This window comes from Papio anubis, chromosome 4 (assembly GCF_008728515.1).
Source record: "Papio anubis isolate 15944 chromosome 4, Panubis1.0, whole genome shotgun sequence".
In the NCBI taxonomy this organism is placed as follows: domain Eukaryota; kingdom Metazoa; phylum Chordata; class Mammalia; order Primates; family Cercopithecidae; genus Papio; species Papio anubis.
In genome coordinates this window covers 154,520,767-154,544,287 of record NC_044979.1, presented here as the reverse complement: position 1 = coordinate 154,544,287, position 23,521 = coordinate 154,520,767, and the positions used below count along the sequence as shown (strand labels likewise).

The 23,521-nt window shown below is 37.4% G+C and overlaps 1 long non-coding RNA gene across 1 annotated transcript in view; it reads right to left on the bottom strand.

Annotated features, from left to right (window-relative positions):
- Positions 1-16,161: 16,161 nt before the first annotated feature.
- Positions 16,162-23,521, bottom strand: part of LOC103882690 — a 90,628-nt gene continuing 83,268 nt past the window's right edge. The window contains exon 4 of the long non-coding RNA XR_002520862.2: positions 16,162-18,261. This is a non-coding gene — a long non-coding RNA (uncharacterized LOC103882690). The remainder of the gene's footprint in view (positions 18,262-23,521) is intronic.

Genomic DNA, 23,521 nt, shown 5'->3' with positions numbered 1-23,521 from the left:
ATGATTAAACTATACTATTCAAAATATCATCTAATACGACTAGTCAGTCTACGCAACAGGAAAGACAAAAGGTACTGCAGAGATTGCAGATGACTGCCTGGTGCACAGACTCCTAATCAAATCATAACCCTCTGCATCACTCACGGTCAAATCGACTTTGGCATTTGGCTTGCTGTCTCCTCCAGCATTGATGTGAGTCTCCATGCACAGGTCTCTTAAACGGGGAGGAATAATGGATTTAAACATTGAAAATAATACATGACCCATGGAGAATAAGAGTCAAGAGCTATGTTTCTGATCATAAACTTTTTTTTTTCACATTTGTGATGTCTCCCAAGGATGTACTGATTTCACATGAAGCGGTAACGATATTCTTCATGCTCACACCTCTGCATGATCTGCCTTTTCATAATTGATGTGTGAATTAATAGACCCACTTTCTCAATTCTGATCAGAAAACCCAAGGGGAAACCTTGAGAACAGATAATTTGGAAAGTCACTTATTTCTCGGGCATCCACAGCTACTCTCTTATTCTGTTCCTACTCCTTTCCTGAATACATCTCATCTATTTATTGCAAAGTTTATTGTTTCTTGCCTTTGTTTGAACAGAGTCACAAATACAGAAATCCTACAACCTTATATGCTATTTTCTACTTTAAAAGTATTTAGCAGATACAAACTTAAAAATGCCTCATGCAGGCCAAAAACAGGAGTGTAAGAGAACTTAGAAAGAAACTAGAACCAACACTGTAAATCCCTTGGCCTTTCTTTCCATGGTTTTTTGTTTGCTTGTTTGTTTTGTTTTTTTCTCTCCTGGTTTCTCTCTCTCTCTCTCTGTTATTTTCCACTTCTAGAAGAGCATTTTTTGCTTCCCTGGATTACAGAGCAAAACAGGCCTTTCTATATAGATGCAATACTCGGGATTTTGCCTTATAATTTCAGCCATGCGAACTGGCCAATTGCTCCTAATTACAAATTTATGGAGATACAAGGTGATGAACCAGCTTGGAAAAACATGCATTGCTGGTTTAAATAGAGATGGCCAAGAGGATGAGCCAGGGTGAAATATGATATAGCTCAGAGCAGATTTCCAGATAAATACCAGCCTGACTATAGTGTAATCTGATTTCACATATGAATCAAGAAACATTATTTTAGTGTCATGATTTTAAAAGTGTGAGCACATTTATCCTTGCATCTTTTGCTACTGTGGTTTTGAACACAGCAGTGTGTACTAGCTCTCAGAAAGGCACCTGATTTTGGCCTCTTCGCTTTCACATTCACAAATGTGAAAAGTGAGAGTCAGGTACAAACTGAAGTTTGATCCCATTTTGCTTTGCTTCTTTTGCTTGGCAATGTTGATTACTTTTTGGTTCACTGAGTGCTCAGTGCAATGTAATAGGAGACGTGGGACAATTGCTTGAATCAGGTTATTTTGTAAACTAATGAGATGGTTGGTGAATAGTAAGTGGAAAAATGACACATGAAACACAAGAAGAGAAGCCATTAAGACACAGAAAAATGTTTACAAATATTTTATTTTTAGAAGATAAATGGGCTAGGTAGGGTGCAAGGTAACTCTTCCTTCTCTCATTAAATCTATGTTACCCACTAGGCTTTTGGATTTAGACTTTATATTGTGTTCTGAGAAAACTGAGGTTACCCCAAGACATGGAAAAGCAAGTACAACCAAAACAATCCAATCACATTCACCTTAAAAGTATTAGGTTATTATAGGTATCCTATTAAACTCATTCATTAACCTTTCTCTTTATTAGAAAACAACTTTGAAAATCGTAATACAAATATATTAGAAATTTAGTTATATTTTCATTAAGTTTTCAATTCCTTTCTATAAATTATTATAGTATTGTAATCATATAAAAATAGGATAAGATTTAAAAGCCGTTAATACAAAATCTGAAAATAAAACTGAAACATTTTTAAGTGACTTATTTTTCTGAATTGACTAAAGGCTAAAAAGATATACTGAAATTATGTAAATTATCTCCTATGCATAGAGCAATAAACTGAAATTTTAATTCATTATATATGCTAAAAAAATCACCATAGTTTTGATGATAAATTTGTATGCTTCACCTGTTGTTAATAGTCAAATGTGTATCATAGAATATATCAAATATAAGAGTCACATTGAAGAAAAAAGCCTGCTTAAAAAATTCGCTTATATTCTGATTTTGTGCTAGTTGACTATTCACTGAATGGGTTTAATTTTAAACTGAAGCATATTCAAAAAGTCTGAAAAGAAAATGGACTCCTTTTCATTTTAGATGTCATTGAAATGAAAATACTGTACTGAAGTCCTGGATAAGTGATTTCTTTTCATAAGGTTAAATATCTGCCAAGAATATTAGCAGAGTTTTCTGAAAATTGTCATTTAAGTGCTATCACTGCCAAAAAAAACAACACAAGGGAATGAAGCTGGTATTGTCTGAGAATCACAATGTCATGACATAGAATTACTGTGATCCTGTTGCAGCTGGGCCGTCACTACTGAGGTTTATTTTAAGGAATTTGATAAAGCAATTTTTACTGTTACTGTTTAGTAATATGCTTACATACTTGAACACTGCCCTATAAACTGATAATCTAGGGGGTGAGATATAGTATAAACAGATCATTGCCACACAATGTGCTGAGTGCTGAGAGAAGAATCAGCGAAGCCCTGTGGAGCATGAGGCAGGAGACTAAGAGAAGGCCTCACAGAAAGACAATTCTTGGATTGAATTTGTTTTAACTTTTATGTTAGGTTCAGGGGTACATGTGCAGCTTTGTTATACAGGTAAATTGAATGTTACAGGGATTCGCTGTATGGATAATTTTGTCACCTGGGTAATAAACATAGTACCCAATAGGCATTTTTTTCTGATCCTCTCCCTCCTCCTAACCTCTCCCCTCAAGTAGGCCCTAGTGTCTGTTGTTACCTTCCCAGCATCCATATGCTATGGTTGTTTAGCTCCCGCTTATAAGTGAAAATATGTGGTTTTCACTTATAAGCAATTTGATAAAGCAATTTTTAGTGTTACTATTTAGTAACATGCTTACATACTTGAATATTGCCCTACAAACTGATAATCTGGTGGATTAGATATAACATAAACATCTTGTCACACAATGATCCTAATGCACATTCCTAACACACAATGAATGTTTTTCTGTTTCAGGGTGAATTCACTTAAGACAGTGGCCTCTAGCTCCATTAACGTTGCTGCAAAGGAAACGATCTCACTGTTTATTACTGAGTACTATTCCATGTTGTATATGTACCATATTTTATTTAATCTACTGTCGATGGACATTTAGGTTGATTTTATGTCTTTCCTTTTGTGAATAGTACTGCAATGAACATACACATGCATGTATATCTATGCAAACAATTTATATTGTGTATGGTAATACCCAATAATGGGTTTTCTGGGTCTAATAGTAATTCTGTTTTTGGTCTTTGAGGAATTGCCACACTGTCTTTCATAATGTTTTGCTAACTAATTTACACTCCCACCAACACTGTATACATGTTTCTTTTCTCCACCACTCGCCAGCATCTGTCATTTTTTGGGTTTTTAGTAATAGCCTTTTTGAATGGTGTGAGGTGTATCTCATTGTGGTTTTGATTTGCATTTCCCTAGTGATAAGTGATATTGAGCTTTTTTTCATATGCTTGTTTGCCTTCTGTATGCTTTCTTTTGAAAAATGCCTGTTCATGTGTTCATGTCCTTTGCCCACTTTTTAGTAGTGTTGCTTGTTTTTTGCTTGTAAATATGTTTAAGTTCCTCATAGATTCTGGATATTTGACATTTGTTTGATGCACAGTTTGCAAATATTGTCTCTCATTCTGTAAGTTGTCAGTTTACTCTGTTAATAGTTTCTTTTGCTGTGCAGAAGCCCTTTATTTTAATTAGATTCCATTTGTCAATTTTTGTTTTTGTCATATTAATAATTGCTTTTGTTGTCTTTATCAACAATTATTTTCCAAGTCTTACCTCCAGAATGATATTTCCTAGGTTATCTAACAGAGTTATTATAGTTTTAGGTTTTACATTTCAGTTTTTAATCCATCTTGCGTTTATTTTTGTATATTGTATAAGGAGGGGGTCCTGCTTCAATCTTCTGCATATGGATAGTCAGTTATCTGAGAACATTTTATTGAGTGGGGAGTCATTTCCCCTTTGCTTAATTTTTCATCTATGTTGAAGATGAGATGGTGGTAGGTGTGCGGCATTATTTCTGGGTTCTCTATTCTGTTCCACTGCTCTGTGTGTTTTTCTACCGGTACCATGCTGTTTTGGTTACTGTAGCCCTGTAATATAGTTTAACATTGGGTAACACACTGCCTCCAGCTTTGCCCTTTTTGCTGAGGATTGCTTTGGCTATTCAGACTCTTTTTTGGTTCCATATGAATTTTCAAATAACTTTTTCTAGTTATGTAAAGAATATCATTGGCAGTTTAAATGAAATAGCATTTAATCTGTAAATTTCTTTGGGCACTATAGCCATTTTAAGGATATTGCTTCTTATTATCCATAAGCATGGAATGTTCTTCCATTTGTTTATGTCATCTCTGATTTCTTTGAACAGTGTTCTGTAGTTCTCATGAAAGAGATCTTCCACCTCCCTTATTAGCTGTATTTCTAGGTATTCTTTTTGTGGCAGTTGTGAATGGGATTGTGTTTCTGATTTGCTTCTTGACTTGGATGTTACTGGCATATAGGAATGCTATTGATTTTTGTACACTGGTTTTGTATCTTGAAACCTAGCTGAAGGTGTTTATCAGATTAAGGATCTTTTGCATAGAGACTATGGAGTTTTCAAGATGTAGAATCATATCATCTGCAAACAGGGATAGTTTGACTTCCTGTCTTTGTAATTGGGTAGTTTTGATCTCTTTTTCTTGCCTAATTGCTCTGGTTAGGACATCCAATATTATGTCGAAGAGGACTGGTGAGAGAGGGCATCCTTGCCTTGTGCCAGTTGTAAAAGAGAATACTTCCAGCTTTTGCACCTTCAGTATATAATGCTGACTGTAGGTTTTTCATAGGTGGTTCTTAATATTTTGAATTATGTTCCTTGAATACTTAGTTTATTGAGGGTTTGTAACAAATAAATGTTAAAACGTATCAAAAACCTTTTTACCATCCATAATCACATGGTTTTTGTTTTTAGCTTTGTTTATGTGATAAATCACATGTTTTGATTTATATATGTTAAAACAACCCTGAATCCCAGCAGTAAAGCTTACTTGAATATGATGGATTAGCTTTCTGATGTACTGCTGTATTCAGTTTGCTAGTATTTTGTTGAATGTTTTTACATCAATGTTCCTCAAGGATATTGGCCTGAAGTTTTCTTTTCTTGTTGTGTCTCTGGCAGGTTTTGGTATCAGAATGATGCTGACGTCATAGAATCAGTTGGGGAGATGTCCCTCCTCCTCAAGTTTTTAGCATAGTTTCAGTAGGAGTGGCACCAGCTCTTCTTTTACATCAGGTAGAATTCAACTGTGAAACCATCTAGTCTTGGGCTTCTTTTGATTGGTTGGATTTTTATTACTGATTCAATTTCAGAACCAGTTATTGGTCTGTTCAGGATTTAAATTTCTTCCATGTTCAATCTTGAGAGGTTGTGTGCCCAGGAATTTATTCATGTCCCAGACTTTCTCATTTGTGTGCATAGACATGTTCATAGTAGTTTCTGTTTTCTTATTTTTATTGTATTTCTGTAAGGTTAGTGGTAAAGTCCCCTTTGTCATTTCTAAGTGTGTTTCTTTGAATCGTCTTTCTTTTTTTCTGTATGCATCTAGCTAGTGGTTTATCTATCTTACTATTTTTTTCAGAGAACAAATTCCTGAATTTATTGATCTTTTGAATGGTTTTCATGTCTCAATTTCCTTCAGTTCAGCTCTGATTTTTGTCATTTCATTTCCTCTGTTAGCTTTGAGATTAGTTTCCTCTTGCTTCTCTTGTTCTTCTAGTTGTTTTATGGGGTTGTTATTTGAAACCTTTCTAACTTTTTGATGTGAGCATTTAGTGCTATAAACTTCTCTCTTAACACTGCCTTCCCTGTGTCCCAGAGATTCAGCTATCTTATCTTAGTTCTCACTAGTTTCAAAGAATTAATTGATGTTTGCCTTAATTTCATTTTTCACCCAAATGTCATTCAAGACCATGTTATTTAATTTTCATGTAATTGTATGGTTTTGAGTGATTTTCTTACTATTGGGTTGTATTTTTATTACACTGTGGTGTAATAAAATATTGAATATTGGCCCTCAGTCTTTTCTAGCATGTAGAATTTCCGCAGGAAAGCCTAGTTAGGTTCCCTTTGTAGGTGACCTACCCCTTCTCTCTACCTTCCTTTAACAATTTTTTTCTCTCATTTTGGCCTTGGAGAATCTGCTAATTATGTGTTTTGGGAATGGTCTTCTTGTGTAATATCTTACAGCCATCTTCTGCATTTTCTGTATTTGAATTTTGGCCTCTCTAGTGACACTGGGGAAGTTTACATGGATCATATAATGAAATATGTTTCTAAGTTGCTTGCTTTCTACTTGTCTCTTGCAGGGATGCCAATGAGTCAATTTGGTGTCTTTATATAATCCCATATTTCGTGGAGGTTTTGTTCATACTTTAAAATTCTTTTTTCTTCATTTTTGTCTGACTGAGTCATTTCAGAGAGCCAATCTTGAAGCTCTGAGGCTCTTTCCTTAGGTTGATCTACTCTGCTGTTAATAATTGCAGTTGCATTATGCAATTCTTTTAGTTTGTGTTTCAGCTCTATGAGATCAGTTTGGCACTTTTGTGACTTAATAATGGCTATTTTGTCTATCCATTCTCATTTCATTTTATTATAGTTTTTACCTTCTTTGGATTGGGTTTCAACATTCTCCTGAACCTTGATTATTTTCTTTGCTATCCATAGTCTGATTTCTATTTATGTCATTTCAGCCATTTGAACCTGGTTAAGAACCCTTGCTGGGGAATTAGTGCAACCATTTGGAAGAAAGAAGGCATTCTGGCTTTTTGAATTGCCAGAGTTCCTGTGCTGTTTCTGTGTCATTTGTGTGGGCTGATGAATTTGCTGTCCTTTCGATAGTTTTTTTTTTTTTTTTTTTCACTTTGCTTCATTGATGGCCTTGGGGGTTTGATTATGGTATAGAGGGAATTCAGTTGACTGGTTTTGATTCTTGTCCACCCCTGGGTCATGGAGGAGCCCTCTGTGATTACGGTCTCCATGCCTACATTTCTTTTGTTGGTTATTCTGGTCCATGTGGTTCACGTGGCTCCCTCAGGCAGAGGCTATGGCTGGCAGACAAGCTGTATCTTTGTTAGGTCAATCCTGATAGGCTGTTCATGTGCTTCCTGGGGAAACCCAGGGTTGCTCCTGTCCACAGAATTCATGTGGAGGCAGGACTGCTGCATTGGAAGCTCTAGCAGATGTGGCCCAATCTGGCTATGGGAGTTGGGCGTGGATGAAGTTACATGCCTTGCCAACTGGGTATTTCCAATGCAACAAGAGGCTGCATTCCTCAGCAAATTCTGGCAGAAGTAGGACCACTGTATTCTTAGTTCCCGCAGGTGTGGCTCGCCTGGCTATAAATGGCAGGGGTGGATGAGTGTGCCTACCCTGCCATCCAGATGCTTCCTGGGACAACAGAAGGCTGTGTTGACTGGCTAAGTTCTCACGGAAGCAGGGCCACTGGGCTAGAAGTTCTAGCAGGCATTACCCACCTGGCTATCAGAGGCAGGGTTGAGTGGGGTCACCTGTTCTTCTGTTTGGGTGCTACCTGGGACAGGAAAAGGCTGCGCCCAGTGGCTGAACTTACACAGAAGTGGGGCGCTGGCCCAGAAGTTCTAGTAAGTGTTACCCAGCTGGGTAAAGTGTCATATGCTCTGCTATCTGAGTGCTGGTGCTTTCCAGAACTACAGGAAGCTTCACCCTTTGGCCCACTGAACTGGAAGCTCTAGGAAGCAATTACCCACCTTGCTACCAGTAACAGTGGTGGGCTGAGTTGCATACTCTGCTGTTCTGGTGTTCCTGGGACAACAAGAAGCTGTTCCCTTTAGCTGAGCTCAGACAGAAGTGGAGCTGCTGAGCCAGGAGCTCTAGCAGGTGTTGCCCACCTGGCTACTAGTGACAGAGGCAGGTGGAGTCATGCACTCTGCAATTCAGATGTTTCCTGGGACAACAGAAAGCTGAGACCTCCCACTGAGTTCACACAGAAGTGGTACCACTGGGCCAGACATTCTAGCAAGCATTGCCATTTTGGCTGTCAGTGGCAGGGGTGGGTGGAGTGGCTAGTCAAATTTTGGCTGAAGTGGGACTGCTGGGGCCAGAACCTGACATTGAGCCCTGTCCAGCAAGGAAGGGTGGAACAATCTTACTGCTCTCAGCTACTGCAACTACAGCCTCTATTGAGGCTATGAAGCTGGTGTTGCTCTGCTCCAGGGCTAAAGTTTTGTAGAGGTCCTTTGGACTTGAAGGTTGCCCCTGCAAAAAGTCCAGGTGGCGGAGCCTCAGTCTTGAAGTGCAGTGGAGGGGAACCCAGGGGATACTCCTGTGCCCAGCATTGCACACGTCCCTGTGGAGAGCTTGAATCTCCCTGGGGCCGCTCATTTATCTTCTCTTGTGTTGGAGAGGTTCTCCTGGCTCCACACCGAGTCCAGACAGTCTGGTGTCGAGCTTCGCTCCTATCTGATCTCTGAGTGCCCCTGCTGCCTTGAGGGATCCTGATGTGTTCTTTTACATGATTGGCCTGCAGGGTCAGTATTCACTAGCCCTTTTGTTTCCTCTCTATGAGAGTGGCACATAAAACCTGCTTCTAGTACACCATCTTGCCTTGTTCCCAAAATATCTGGATTGAATTTTTAAGGTAAGGAGGACTTTGGTAAGCCAAGAATTTTCTGAGAAGAGGGGAACAGGGAAAAGGCAGAAATGTTCTAACAACCTCAGAGAGTTAATAGAAAGACATTTGGCGCAGTTCACAATCAGACATTTTGCCTTAAAGATCCATTTGCAGTCATCGGGAATTTGTATTTGAAGAGCCTTTCCTCACAACTAGTAGAAGAACTCATGATCAACAGGGGAGCTGCAAACTAAATTGGGGTTTCAGAGGAGAAGGTCCCAGATATATGTATTTTTAAATAATTATTCAGGAGATTCTGAAGCTTATTGCAAACCTAAAATTATGACATCAAAGCAGTATTGTCTAGTATAATTATGTGATTTTTTTAATGTAAAATTTCATGTCACAAATTTGCTTTATATATGGGCCAAACCTAATCCCATTGTGACTGTGAATGTATGAGGATATAAACTTGATATTTAAACAAACTACAGTGTTCCCTGATGTCTATGTGAGAACAGGGATTTTTTTTTAATGCTATATTTCTGATTTCTGAGGTTCTCTCTCTCTTTTCTTTTTTTTTTCTTTTCTTTTTTTTTTTTTGAGACAGAGTCTTGCTCTGTCACCCAGGCTGGAGTGCAGTGGCACGATCTTAGCTCACTGCAACCTCTGCCTCCCAGGTTCAAGCAATTCTGCCTCAGCCTCCCAAGTAGCTGGGATCACAGGCACGTGCCACCACTCCCAGTTAATATTTTGTATTTTTAGTAGAGACAAGGTTTCACCATTATGGCCAACTTAGTCTCAAACTCCTGACTTCAGGTGATCTTCTTGCCCCAGCTTCCTAAAGTGCTGAGATTACAGGTGTGAGCCACCGTGCCAAGCCTGGTTCTATTTTTTAATAGTTTTATTGAGTGATGATTAATATACAATAAAACACACATATTTAATGTGCACAATTTGATGAGTTTGGACATACGAAAACACCTTTAATACCATCACTACAATCAAGATAATAGACATAGCCAACATTTCCGTGTGACTCTGGTTTCTTAATCAATGTGGTTTTTAATTTCTATATTTTATATATTTTTATATAATTTATAAAATTTTATATATTTTATATAATTTATATATTTCTTAATCAATATAGTTTTATATTGAATTCTAAATCAATATGTTATTAAGAAAACAGACAAACAAGAAATCTTATTAAAATATATTGATTGTGATGGTCTGCTGCATTTTCTATTTGGCTTGACCTGAAATTTTGATTAATACCCATAGAAGCCGTGGACCAGCACCTTTTTCATGAGGTCATATTCTTTGACACAAGTTTAAAGGGCTTCAATAATGTTTTTACAGATAGTTTAGATTAGTGTGAAGGGACCTTGGAGGCCATTTATTTTAACCCATTTTATAGGTGAAAAGCAGCCTCAGGAGGAAAAAAAAAAAAGAAAAAAAAAAAACACCTCACTGAAGTTGACCTGCTTAGTAAAGAAAAAATGGAGTAGAAAATAAACTTAGAGTCCTTGACTAACCACGTAGTCTTCTTCATATGAAATATGTAGCCTCACATAAAAAAATTTCTCTTTGATCACTTTTTTTTTTTTTTTTTTTTTTGAGACAGGGTCTGTCACCCAGGCTGGAGTGCAGTGGTGTGATGTTGACTCACTGCAACCACTGCCTCCCGCGTTCAGTAGCTGGGATTACAGGCATGCACCATCACACCTGGCTAATTTTTGTATTTTTAGTAGAGACAAGGTTTCCCCATATTGGCCGGTCAGTCTTGAACACCTGGCCTTAAAGGATCCTCCTGCCTCACCTTCCTAAAGTGCTGGGATTACAGGTGTGAGCCATTATGTCCAGCCTCGGTGAGGCTTTTTAAAATAACATGATAATCGTAAACTTTCTAGAGCAGAAATTGTGTGAGGGACCAATTCACATTTCAAAGTAATTGCCAAGAAACCAAAGAACAAAAACTCACCAGACTTTCTTAACAAAATCTGCTTTTGAGAGGGTGGAATACATTATGCATGAATTCTGAGGTTTGAAAAGTAAACTATTGTCAATGCATTTTTAAATTAATAACATTTAATTTTTTTGCAGGCATTTCAGGTTCACAGTAAAATTGAAGAGGTTCACAAGGTTTCCACATACTTCCTGCCCCCCTTACCAAACACACATAATCTTCCACACAATGAACATTCTGCACCACAGTGACACATTCGTTAGACTCAATGAGCCTACACTGGCAAACCATTATCATCTAAAGCCCAGGATTTACATTAGGATTCACTTTCGGTATTGTACAGTCTATGGGTTTTGACAGAAGTGCAGAAGTATTATGACACGTATTCACCACTGTAGTATCGCAGGGTCATTTCACTTCTCTAAAAATTCTCTGGGCTCTACCTCTTCATTCTTTCCTCCTTCCTAACTTCTGGCAACCATTTATTCTTATACTGTCTCCATAGTTTGTCTTTTCTAGAATGCCATTTAGTTAAAATGATACAACATGTAATCATCTGCCATTCGCTTCTTTCAGTAAGTAATAAATATTTATGTCTCCTCTAGGTCCTGTCAGAGCTTGATTGCTCATTCCTTTTTAGCACTGAATACTATTCCATTGTCTGTATGAAGCACAGTTTGTTCATTCATTCAACTACTGAAGCACATCTCGATTTTTTTTAATGATTGCCAATTATGAAAAGAACTGCTGTAAACATCTGTGTGCAGGTTTTTGTGTGGACATGCATTTTTTTTTTCTTATTTGGGTAAATACCAAGCAGGATTGCTGTATCATGTGGTAAGAGTGTGTTTAGCATTGTAAGAAACGACCAAACTGTCTTGCAAAAGTGACTGCTCCATTTTGCATTCCCATCAGCAACAAATGAGAGCTTCTGTTTCTCCACATCCTTATCAGCATTTGATGTTGTCAGTGCTTTGGATGTTGGCCATTCTAATAAATCTGTAGTAGTTGTTTTAATTTTCAGTTTTTTAATGACGAGATTTTTCAATGTATTTTTAATCTCATTCAGGCTTTTTGGTAGACATTTTAGAGGGACTTGAGTTTAGAAAATATTAGTTAAATTTGCCAACTTCTCTGGGAATGTGTTAGCTAGTGATTTATAGAATAATCGAAATGTTTAAAACTTATAAAACGTATGTATTACCTGTTACTAATTTATTGCTTATTATTTCACCAGTTGACCCAACGTTCCTAAACTGAGCTTCCAGCAGGAATTACACCTTCCTTGTGGGGCCTAGAGGCAATAGAACTGCTCTAACTAGCTCTCCTTCTGCTTTCTCAGGCAGGAGACCTTAGACATCTACAGTCTTTACCACTAGGGTCCCTTAAAGTCCTTCAGGCACTAAGCCTAAGTAAGAAAGATTCCTAGAGGCCATGCAGTCCTATTTCCCCTGAGAAGAAACTGACACTTCTCCCCACTCCCTGTGGTCTGCACAGCTGCTATGTTACATCATCCTGGAACTGAAACAAATGGTAAAGTGTATCATGGTCCAGGGACAAGAAGCCACAGCCCTCCTTCAACCCAGAGGCTAAACTGCTGTTGAACCATTTCTTCCCAGTGACCTAACATCCCAACGCCCATCTGTGAACAACAATTACACCGTTCCCTATAGGACCAAGAAGCAGTGAAAGTGCCCCACCCAACTATCCTCCAGTCTGCTCAGGCAGGAGATCGAGCTGCACACTTTCATCTGGGGAACCGGTGATTTGGTAGAACAACTCCATCTCCCTCTCAGGCACAGCCGCGCCCTGCTTTTAGGAAGCTGACCTAACACTGCATAGCCACCAAAGGAAACAGTGCTTTGGCAGAGCCCTGAATCGCAAGAAAATGGTGCCTGGGCTGCCCAGAATAGTCACACCCATGTGGGCCTGAGCCGAAGTGTCACGTTGCCCACTGGGGAAGCACAGCCTCGGCTGAGCTGAGCAGCTGCACATCCCAAGGCTGCACTCCAGGGAAACAGAGATCTGGCTGAGCTCAAACACTCTGTCTTACAAGCCCAAAAACTCTAGTAGCTTGCCTCCCTGGAGATGGACTCGCCTCCTGGAATTTGAGCTGCTGAGACGCTCCTCTCCCCAGGAAGAGGAGTCATCCCTGTGCCGCCTTATGCACCCAGGGCCCAAACTATAGCCAAGCTTGCCATTTCTTGGATACTTGTTGCTGCACCTGGCTTCAGAGTCTGAGATACTGCTGAACCCCACAGTGCCAAGATCTGGAGTCTCTACTACCCAGTACTCCTTTTCCCCAAGGGTTAAAGTTGCCATTGAGCCCTACTGATTCAGAATCCTGAATTCCAATGCCCTGTGCCCTATGCTCAAATTTCCGGAGAACCCTTCTTTCCCTGGAGTTGTGCTGTGGCTGCTCGCTGCCTCCCCAGGAGTAAAGTCACATCTACAAGCCAAGCCCCTGAAACCAAGTTGATAGAGAGTACCTCAGATCCTGGTGCTGTGGGATATCTATATCCAACCATGCCACAGACATCAAACCTGACATGCACCCCAAGACAGGTGCCCCAGTAGGTTCATAAGACACTAAGACTAAGACCCTGTCTCCACTGCTGCTCCAAGTACCTGCATCTGGAATCCAGTGATGTGGCAGCTGCTTATAGGAAATGTCAGACCTGACATAAAGAGGGGTCCTCTTGTCAAAGTCTCCCCATTGTGGTGAATATGAGAATAGAAGGATCTCAAAATCCCTTGCCACCAAAAACATTAAAAACCTAACCTGCTGTCACTGCTACCACAAACTTCTACAGCCTAGGCCACTGAGGTGCCTGCATCTATTGCTGAGATAGAACCATGAAGAAATAAGAACCTTGAACAGACCAATCAATGCAATGAGACTGAAAAAAGCAATAAAAAGTTTCCTATCAAAGAAAAGTCCAGGGCCTGATGGCTTCATTGCTAAATTCTACCAATTATTTAAAGAAGAACTAACACTAATTCTTCTCAAACTCTTCCAGAAAATTGAAGAGGAGGGAATTCTTCTGAACTCATTTAATGAGGCCAGCATTACCCTGATACCCAAACCAGGCAAAATACACACACACACACACACACACACACACACACACACACACATCTATAGGCCAATATCCCTAATAAAGATAGATGCAAAAATCCTCAACAAAATGTTAGAAAACCAAATTCACCAGCACATTAAAAAGATCATTTACCACGATCAAGTGAGATTTATCACAGGGATGCAAGGATGGTTCAACATACACAAAATGATAAATGTGATACACTGGATCCACAGAATGAAGGGCAGATATCATGTGATTATCTCAATAGACTCAAAAAAATTATAAAATTCAATGTAGCTTTATTATTAAAAAAAGAAACTTCAACAAACTCAGTATAGAAGGAGCATACCTTATCACAATACAGGCCATCTGTGACAAACTCCCGGATGACATAACAATGAGTGGGAAAAGGTGAAAACTTTTCCTCTAAGAACTGTAACACACAAGTATGCCTTACTTTGACCATTCTTTTTCAACATAGTGCTAGAAGTTTAAAACAGGGCAATTAGGCAAGAGAAAGAAATAAAGGGCATGCAAATTGAAGAGGAGAAAGTCAAATTATACCTGTTTGCAGGTGACCTGATATTATACACAAAAAACACAAAAGACAACATCAAAGAACTCTTAAAACTGATAAACGCATTTAATAAAGTTGCGGGATATGAAATTAACATACAAAATTAGTAGCATTTCCATATGCCAACAGTGAACTAGCAGGAAAAAAAAAACCAACAAAGTGATCCCATTTACAGTAGCCACAAAAAATAAAGTGTCTAGATAAAAAATTAACCAAGGAAGCAAAAGATCTTTACAAGGAAAACTAGAAATCAGTAGTGACAGAAATAGAAGAGGTCATAGAAATAAAAAAAAAAGGTGAAGCACATCCCATGTTCATGGATTGAATTAATATTGTGAAAATGAATGTAATATCAAAAGTGATCTATAGATTCAATAGAATCCCTATTAAAATACCAATTACATTCTTCACAGAAATAGGAACAACAATCCTAAAATTCACATGGAGTCACAGAAGATCCCTGGTAGCCAAAAAGCATCCTGAGCACAAAGAACAAAGCTGAAGGTATCACAATTCTTGATATCAAAATATATACTACAAAGCTATAGTAACAAGAACAGTATGGTATTGGTATAAAAACATAGACCAATGAAGCAGAATATCGAACCCTCTAAAAAAATCCACAGATTTACAGCTAACTGATTTTTGACAAAAACATCAAGAGCATTCATTGTAAAAAGGATGATCTGTTTAATAAATTGTGTTGGAAAATTTGATATCCATAGACCAAAAAAAAAAAAAAAGAAACTAGATGCCTATCTCTCACGTTATATGGAAATTAAATCAAAATAGATTAAAGAATGAAACATAAGACCAGAAACTATGGAACCAATAGATGTAAACCTTGGGGGAATATTTCAGAACATTGGTCTGAGCAAATAATGTTTGGGGCTTAAAAAAGCACAGGCAACAAAAGCAAAAATAGACAATTTTTTTTTTTTTTTTTTGTCTATTACATCAAACTAAATATATTCGGCACAGAAAAGGAAACAATCAATGGAGTGAAGATACAACCTGTAGAATGGAAGAAAATGTGACGGAGATAGGAAACTCAAACAACTCAATAGCATAAAAACAACAAAAAATCTAATTTAAAAATGGGCAAAAAGATCTGAATAAACATTTTTAAAAATAACACATTTGAATTACCAACAGTTACATGAAAACTGCTCAACGTCATTAACGATCAAGGAAATGCAAATAAAACACAAAATGAGATATTATCTCAACCAATTAACATGGCTATCATAAAAAAGACAAAAAAATTACAGATGCTAGTGAGAATTCAGAGAAACAAGAATGTTATTACACTGCTGGTGGGAATGTAAATTAGTACAAAAAGTATGGAAAACAGTACAAAGATCCCTCAAAAAATTAAAAGTAGATCTACCGTATGAGCTGACAATCCCAATAATGATTATATATCCAAAAGAAAATAATTCAGTGTATAAAAGAAATAACTGCATATCCATGTATATTGCAAAACTATTCACAATAGCCAAGTTATGGAATCAATCTAATTATACATCAATGAATAAATTGATAAAGAAAATGTGGTATTTACACACAATAAATGTTATTCAGCCATAAAAAGGAATTAAATATTGTCATTAGAAAGAATATAGATGGAACTGGGAGACATTATGTTAAGTAAAATAAGCCAGGCACAAAAAGACAAATATTGTATATTCTCACTTATATGTGGGGGGAAAAAAATTGATCTCATGGAAGTAAAGAAGAGAATAATGATTACTTGATTCTGGGAAATGAGGGGAAATTAAGAGAGATTGATTAATGAATACAAAAAGTAGAAGAAATGAATACAGTTATATAGGAGGAATAAATAGTGTTTGGTAGCATACCAGGGTGAATATATTTAACAATAATTTATGATTTTTCAAAATAACTACAAAAGAAGAGCTGAGATGTTTCCAACACAAATAAAGGTTTGAGGTGATAGATTTCCTTATTACCTTGATTTGATCATTACACATTGTTTGTATGTATATATATTTGTATCAAAATATCACATTACCCTATAAAAATGTACAATCATTAAGAATCAATTGAGAAGTCGAAAAACAAGTAGAGAAATCAGATAAAAAAAGACTATGAATGCCAAAAGTGCCCTGTAATGGTGTATGATGATGCTTGTAATGACAGTGTCCACAAAAGCAGTTGATTTGTAGTCTCCCAGAATTTTGTAAAGGTATCTGCCTCCTCATACTCTAATAGAATGTATTATCAAACATTCATCATCTGAGGGAACAGAATATTCGTTTTAAAAAACTGGCATTTAATAACCAGTGTATTTGATGATGTTTCTTTATCTTCATTAGCTCCATAAAGTCTATAAAGGCATTGTACTTGAATTTTAAAAACCAAAAAAAAAAAAACATAACTTCACAGAGATAGGTCCTTCTTATCTTAAAATTCATAGGGAAAGGAATAGAACCCAGAGTGAAAAACAGATATAAATCTCAGACTTTGACAAATATGAATAAAAATAAGTGGATTTATATAAACTTGGACATAGACTAACAAATGGTAAGTTAGTATAAAAAATAAATGCATAATGATCTAAATGCAACAATCTTTTTAAAAAAAAAGGTTGGTAGGGAGAGTTGTGTTACAAAATGTGACTTGCAACTAGGAGTCCCTGAAGAGCAATCATGTAATCAGTTCAAACCTATGGGAGGAAAAGACTTGAAGCATTAGCATGGTATTAAGATGAACACTCAATTAGTGCAATGTTAAAAAAACTACTATTGACTTCAGCTACTTCATACATACATATGTACATATATATATACACACGTGTGTGTGTAATTTGTGAAAATTTGTGCACACTCTGAGAGGAAGATCAGTGCACCAAAAGTGCTTTAGGAGTATTTTAGGCTAACATAGGTGAAAAGTAAGATTGAGTGATATGGTTTGTATCTGTGTAACCACCCAATTCTCTGTTGAAATGAAATCCCCAGTGCTGGAGGTGGGAATTGGGAGAGGTGATTGAATCATGGGGGCAGCTTCTCATGGTTTAATACCACCCTCCATGGTGCTTTCATTGCAATAGTGAGTTCTCGGGGAATCTGGTTGTTTAAAAGTGTGTGGCACCTTCCCCCTATCTCTCTTCCTCCTTTTCCAGCCATGTGAAGTGCCGGCTCCCCCTTTGCCTTCCGCTATAATTGTTAAGTTTTCTGAGGGCTCCCCAGAAGCTGAGAAGATGCCAGTGTAATGCTTCCTGTACTGCCTGCAGAACCAATTAAAAGATACTTTCTTTATAAATTACCCAGTCTCAAGTACTTCCTTATAGCAGTGAGAGAACAGACTAATATATTGGGCAAAGGGAGAAGTTGAACCGTGATACATGCTAAGTGATGGACTCCAACATCCACAGGGGGATTTTGGAAGACAGCATGGCCCTTCTGTATTGTCTAACATTTTGGTCAGGAGTCTCACATCACACCAGTCTGACTCACCACTATAAACCATCTTTGCATACAGACATCTCTAGGAAGGAAACATCACCTTGGGCAAGCTGGATCTCTACTGTTGAGAACAGTAGAATTTCAGAAGAAGGCCAACAGCTAACACCACTCTGGGGCAGCACTTCAGCAGCTCTGGGAGAAAATTCTGCATAGCTGCAGTGAAAAGTTTACTACACATCACAAGGTCTTCTGTTCACTATTTTCTCTCAGATCTAATTGTTTATATGACTCCAGGAACCACTCCTCAAGGACTGTTGGATGAATTGCTCTTCCTGGAGGAAACCTAAAACAAGAGGATTAATTTGACATTACAGCCCACGTCGATACAACTGGGCTTGAGGCCTCAATAAATATTAATCGTAGAATGTCCCCATGCCATATGATACAATCATTTCCAGAGGGATTAAAAGCAGTAAGTATAAAAATAACACAATATCATAAAAATAAATAGAGACAAAAATATGAACCATCTAAATTTGTGAAATTGTTTAATAGTGTAGTCATAGACAAAGGCATGAATAAGTTTCTTAAAGAAACATTAAATCTGAGGTAAACCACAGTACCACTCAAACAAAGAGTCAAAATACAAATGTCACTCATTATCAACACTTATGACAGTCAAACAGTCAAAGTATCTTAAATCCATATTAAAACTCAATTTCTGATAGAAACATTTTAAATGTAAAGGAGTGGACAATTCTTAATGTAAAAACACTTAAAATACTGTTTCTTTAGTCAATGTAGTGCTTCTCAACTCCAGTTTCACACTTTTGCTGGTTCTTTGTAAATGATCTGTACCCTTTTCACTGTTTTTCCTTGCCAGCTTCCATTAAAGCTTTGCCAGTAAAAGATGCTGGAGAAATATTGTAGGAGAAAACTTTTGCTGCTTGGTCCTCGTGTAACTGCTTTTGCGGTGCACAGGGCCACAGCTCCTGCAGCTCCTGCAGCGCTTGCAAATTTTCTAGTACCTAATTTCTGCAGTTCACTGTGGCCAGCAGCTTTCAGTGGCCAACGGTTTTCCCCAGCACTTCCTCAGGGCAGATGATTTCTAGCAGAGTGCTCCCAGCAAGATAACTGTCAGGGAATAGCTGTCCCTGGCATCCTAGGTAGTGCATTTCCAGTCAGTTTCATCAGCATATCACCATAACAACTTATTCGCCAGGACCATGCCCTCTCCACAGAAGATGAGATCCCAGCCTTGGGTTGGCAGTAGGGGGTGGAAATTCTTCCTTGGGTTCTCTATCTCAGCCCAAGTGGTAATGGCTCTTTTTATATCTACCATGCCTGTGTTCCTTAAATTAATATTTACTCCATACTAGTCAAACCCTCATTACTCTAATTTCCTGTTATAGTTAATAATTCTTCTTTAAATTTTCCCTTAACTAAGTGGTTTCTCTTTCTTGATTAGACCTAGACTGATACAGAACAAGCATTTTTAAAAATGTCGTCCTCACGGATTCTCAAGTATATTTATATTAAAAAACAGTGTATTGAGGTATTGCATCTTGAACAAAAAACTATCAGATTTTTGTAAAATTTTTGTTCTTTAATGATTACAATCTTCTGCATAGCTGGATATGATGAGAGCTATAAATACACCAAAGATAAGTGTATAAATTGCTATAACAATTTATAAAAGCATTTACAATTTTGAATCCAATTTTTTAAATTGTGCAATTTAACTATTTTAAAATTTATTTTAAGAAATAATAATATGTATAAAGTAGCATTTAAATCATTACTGGGGGATGAATCTTGAGCTAAGAAGGCCATATCAACCTACTTTTTAAAACAACCTCAGTGAGATTCAATTTTTATGCCATACAACAGCAGTCCCCAAACTTTTTGGCAAAACGGACTGGTTTCATGGATGACGATTTTTCCATAGTTTGGGGGTGGAGGGATGGTTTGGGGATAATGTAAACACATTACATTTATCATGTACTTTATTTCTATTGTTATTACATTGTGATATACAATGAAATAATTATACAATTCACCATCATGTAGAATCAGCGGGAGCCCTGAGCTTGTGTTGCTGCAACTAGATGTTCCCATCTGGGGGTAATAGGAGATGGTGACTACTAATCAGGTATTAGATTACTATAAGGAGCACGTCACCTAGATCCCTCACATGTGCAGTTCACAATAAAGTTTGCACTCCTGTGAGAATCTAACGCCACCACTGATTTAACAGGAGGTGGAGCCCAGCCGGTAATGAGAGCAATAAGGAGTGGCTATAAATACAGATGAAGCTTCATTCACTTGCTGTGGCTCACCTCCTGCTGTGTGGCCTGGTGCCTAACAGGTCATGAATTGACATTAGTTCATAGCCCACGGGTTGGGGACCCCTGCCATACAATTTGCCCACTTAAAGAGTACAATTCAATGTTTTAAGGCATATTTTCAGATATGTGCAACAATTGTCATGATTCATTTTAGAACATTTCGTAATCTCAAAAAGAAACTTCATGTCCTTACTTGGGTATTTACAATAATATTTACTTTATTAAACTAACAACTTAAAACAAAGAGAAAATAGGTAGTCCTTCTTGGCTTTAGGAGTCAGTCATTTCAAGGATCAACCCAAGGTTAAGAAAATAAATTATGAATAAACATAAATAATATATTTGCTTAAGTAATTTAAATTAGATTTTAAAATTTAATGAATTTAATATTCTTAAGGCTTCCAGTGTCAGGTAAACTAAAGAACAGACAAATACTCATTAAGCACTCAAAAAATTAATTTAAGAAAATCTACTAAACTTACCCATTTAGTAAATGTTATGTTCTCTTTATCACGGTAACATAGTAATTTTACAAACTGACATGTCTTTCAACTTAAAAATCACAAACTGAAAAACAATTAATGTAATTGAAAATGCAAGTATGCCTAATCTTACATTTTGGTAAATTTTACAAACACTTTAAGTTATTCACAATGCCTAAATTTGCACAAGCATATGAGACCATGGATATGACTTATTTGAAATATTCCAAGGTTGGTATATTCACACAAGGGTAACAATGTTATTTTATCAGGGTATTACGTTATCATCCAAAGCACATATGGTCGAAGTATCAACTCTGTTAAGGATGCTATGGGACAGAGAAAACAGACCCAAATGCAGTAATGGACTAATTGGAGACAATGTGGAGTGTGTGCTGGGTAAGCATGGTGAATGCATGTGTTTATGTGATGATGTTTTGGAAATTTTACTTGACTGACATTCTCCTTCTGTCCTAAGGGACTTATGACCATAGGGCATTTTTGTTTGTGTTATCGCCTTTTTCTTTCTTTTTTTTTTTTCCTTTTTTTTTCAGACAGAGTCTCACTTACTTTGTATTCTCTGGCCCATAGCATCCTTACCAGAGTTGATACTTCAACCATATGTGTTTTGGATGATAATCTAACACCTTGATAAAATAACATTGTTCCCTTTGTGTGAATATACCCTTTGTTGCCCAGGCTGTAGTGCAATGGCACCATCATAGCTAAATCTTTTAGACTATGCATGCTATTTGGAGCTGTCTTCTATTTTTTTAAAGTCTGTGATTACCTGGACTGCTCTGCTCTCCAGCCAATCTTATTTTCTAATTATCTTCTTATTATCAACCTTATTGATAACAACCTTATTTTCCTCTCATTAACACTGACCTATCTAAATCTTTAAACTTGCAAGATACTTTGGGCCATAGTACGAATGGACCAAAACACATTAAATATTCTAATTACAGTTCTAAAACTCACTTTCTGTGTAATCTCAGAAAAGCCAATTAAATTCTGTATAATTAGGTATATTTATGTCTTATAAATTTTGGAAAATGTAACAATATTTTTAATTTGAGAACCATCGGTCACTGACTCATGCAAATAAATCAAATGTAGAGTGGCAAAGACAGAAGATTCCATTCAGAAAATATCTTTGTTGTTATTACTCACGTTTACTCTTAAAATCTCTAACAGCATTTCCTGAATTTTATCATATGAAAATTTTATAATAAAAAAAACTCAAAGCATAGAGATTCTGGTCATACTCTAGAGTCATTCTGATTCCTATTTTCACTCAATATAATATCAAAATCCAGTTATTTACTAAATATCTCCTTAGCGTTTGCTAAATGCATGAAACTGTGTTAGTGAAGGCCAAATAATAAGCTTTTATATTCTCCACATTCATTATTTGCTTTTGATTTTCACTTTTCATATATGGAATTGCTTAATATGTACTACAATTAAAGAAGGGAGTAACTCATTTTAGGAGAGTCCAACAACTAGAGCATGCATGAGACCTTGGGCACTGCATGGGCTTGTCTGAGGTTTAAAACCTTCATCATTTTATAGAAATGATGTTTCTAAACTTGTTGAACATTTAATCAAAAATATACTGTTGATAAAAGTGATTATGAAGTGTCAAATAGGAGAGAAATAATGACCGTTTCTGAATTCTATCACAGATACTGTGTTCTGCTGACATCCCAAAATTTTCTGCTTTTTCATTGTAACAGAACCTAAAATTTATTTTGAGAAAATGCCTAGGCAAAAAAATTTATCGTCCTGTTGCACCCTTAAATGGGGGAAAGACTGCTGGCTCCGGCCCTGTGTTTCCAAGTGCCCAGTCCTGGCCACTGCTGACCATGCTTCTTATGGGGTTAGGGCTTTACAGATTCTAAATGAACGCCCTTAGGCCACATCTGCTGTCTCATCCATGCTACCCAGCATCTTGGAATTTCCTATTCAAATCAACCCACGACTGCACCAAGGATTATGCAGGCCTTATGGAGCTTTCCTCTTAAGGATAATCCAACAGAGAGTATGTGCACCCCTAGGTGCCAAGATTTGGCCCTTTACATAGGATATGGTTGGAGGCTGGAGTATCTGCACAGGTGTTTTTTGGAGTCCTTATCATGGAAAACAGAGATAGGGGTAGGAACATAAATGGGGTGAACCACCACCCATTAGAAAAGTGTGGGAGGGTGGTATACTTTCTCAGCACTACCAAGATCCTGGACAAAATTCTGAGGAGTCACAGAAGTCTCAAGTTCTCTCCTTATATGTTGTTATTTATGTAAGTGAAGCAAGTTCACTGTGCATCGGTTATCAATTTGTCTGAGTCTGGTGAGATAGAACACACACACCTATAACAAGTTATGTAAAGTAGATTTATTACTTATAGATAGACAGCAATAGACAAGAAAAGTCCAGGATTCATTGAAAGCTGGTGCCCCAAGACTTGGAAAATCTACTCAGGTCAGATGGAGTCATCTATATGGGCACCGTTTGCACCGCAGATGAGGGATCGTGGAAAACAACCCTTCCTGGGTTTTGCACCCTGAGCATAATGTGACATGCTAGCATAAAGCACTGTAGGACATCCTGTTTCCAGGACAGACTAGAACAGAACCTGGCCTGTTCCTGGTACTTCCACGTGTTCTATGGTTATTCTTGAGAACTACAAATGAGAAAGGGAGTAAACAGAGTTGGTACAAGGCCATCTGGAGAACTGTCCTGTAATGTATAATTGTCAAGGTGAGAGGCTAAA